Source organism: Bombus fervidus, unplaced genomic scaffold (genome assembly GCF_041682495.2).
Source record: "Bombus fervidus isolate BK054 unplaced genomic scaffold, iyBomFerv1 scaffold0040, whole genome shotgun sequence".
NCBI classification, from domain to species: domain Eukaryota; kingdom Metazoa; phylum Arthropoda; class Insecta; order Hymenoptera; family Apidae; genus Bombus; species Bombus fervidus.
The window spans coordinates 189-2,500 of NW_027212603.1; positions in this window are offsets into that span (position 1 = coordinate 189).

Below are 2,312 nucleotides of genomic sequence, written 5' to 3' on the forward strand. Positions count from 1 at the left end.
AATCGTTGTATTATTATATTTTACGTCGGGATTAAACGTTTATTTCGTCCCGAAAACGTTAAAAAAAAATTTTTTATTCGAAAGGTTTTTTTGAATTATTTCGCTTAAAAGCGTTATAAGGTGGCAATATTTGTGCATAAATCGCTTTAAAAGGACCTTTTACATCGGGATTAAGGGTTTATTTCGTCGCTGAAATGTTATATAAAAAAAGTACGATCGCGCCCGGGACGTTGGAACTTAGTCGCATTCTCGACCGGTACGTAGGGACTTAGAAAAATTTTCGACCGAAAAGTTTTTTCGAGTTATTTCGCTTAAAAGTGTTATAAGGTATGAATATTTTTATATAAATCGCTATATTATTATATTTTACGTCGGGATTAAACGTTTATTTCGTCCCGAAAACGTTAAAAAAAAATAGTGGACCGACGCGACTCGGCCCGTCGGACTTGGTCATACTCTCCACCGGTACGTAGGGACTTAGAAAAATTTCGGACCGAAAAGTTTTTTCGAGTTATTTCGTTAAAAAGCGTTATGAGGTATGAATATTTTTATATAAATCGCTATATTATTGTATTTTACGTCGGGATTAAACGTTTATTTGGTCCCGAAAACGTTAAAAAAAAATTTTTTATTCGAAAGGTTTTTTCGAGTTATTTCGTTAAAAAGCGTTATAAGGTACGAATATTCTTGCATAAATCGCTTTAAAATGACTTTTTACGTCGGGATTAAGCGTTTATTTCGTCGCTGGAAAGTTATATAAAAAAAGTACGATCGCGCCCGGGACGTTGGAACTTAGTCGCATTCTCGACCGGTACGTAGGGACTTAGAAAAATTTCGGACCGAAAAGTTTTTTCGAGTTATTTCGTTAAAAAGCGTTATGAGGTATGAATATTTTTATATAAATCGCTATATTATTGTATTTTACGTCGGGATTAAACGTTTATTTCGTCCGTGGAAGGTTAAAAAAAAACGGACGGATACGACCGGGCCTTTGGAACTTTGTCTCATTCTGGACCGGTACGTTGGGACTTAGAAAAATTTCGGCCGGCGGAAAAGTCCGAAATACTTATTTCGAGTTATTTCGTTAAAAAGCGTTATAAGGTATAAATATTTTTGCGGAAACGGTTATATCTCTATTAAATACAACTGGATTAAACGTTTTTTCGAATTTTTTAAAAAATTTGTGTTCGACGAACTGACACGACTGCGATATTTGTTTAATTATTTCGTTAATTAACGTTGCAAGGTATATATTTTTTTGCATATTTCTCGTTGTTTCAACGTGTTCTAATCGATTAAGAACGTGGTTTTTGTCCGTATTCGTTAAAAGAGGTGGTTTACTGATGCGATTTTAAAAAAAAAAAAAAAATTAAATTTTTCGATAAAAACTTGTTTAAAATATTAAAATAAGCGGTGCGTTAAAATATCTCGACGATAGGACGTTTTATAAGGGTACTTTATTGGAACAAAGTGGTCGAGCGTTTCAGAGACTAAGTCCGACGGTACGTTGGGACTTAGAAAAATTTCGGCCGGCGGAAAAGTCCGAAAAGCTTATTTCGAGTTATTTCGTTAAAAAGCGTTATAAGGTATAAATATTTTTGCAGAAACGGTTATATCTCTATTAAATACAACTGGATTAAACGTTTTTTTCGAATTTTTTAAAAAATTAGTGTCCGTCGAACTGACACGACTGCGATATTTGTTTAATTTTTTCGTTAATTAACGTTGCAAGGTATATATTTTTTTGCATATTTCTCGTTGTTTTAACGTGTTCTAATCGATTAAGAACGTGGTTTTTGTCCGTATTCGTTAAAAGAGGTGGTTTACTGATGCGATTTTTAAAAAAAAAAAAAAATTAAATTTTTCGATAAAAACTCGTTTGAAATATTAAAATAAGCGGTGCGTTAAAATATCTCGACGATAGGATGTTTTCTAAGGGTAGTTTATTCGAAAAAAGTGGTCGAGCGTTTCAGAGACTAAGTCCGACGGTACGCTCTAACGGAGGTTTTACATGGTAAGCGCCCGGCCGCTGGCCCGGCCGGCGCCGACCGTCCGGCCGGCGCTTTGGTATCTATAAGAGACACGTCGAGTCGGACGGTCCGGACGGAACAGCGTCGAGCGCGTGGCTATTCTACGGCCTCGGTTGAGAATTCAGTCACCGCTCCTCGAGTCTTAGTGAACTTTTTTACTATTTCTCGACTGTTCCTTCGTTCTCGTATCGACTCTTTCTCTACACTGCTGCGCCGCGGGTCGCTGTCCTGGACGTAATGACCAAATAACGTGGCAAGGTTCCCCTTAGTCGGGAAGCTGGA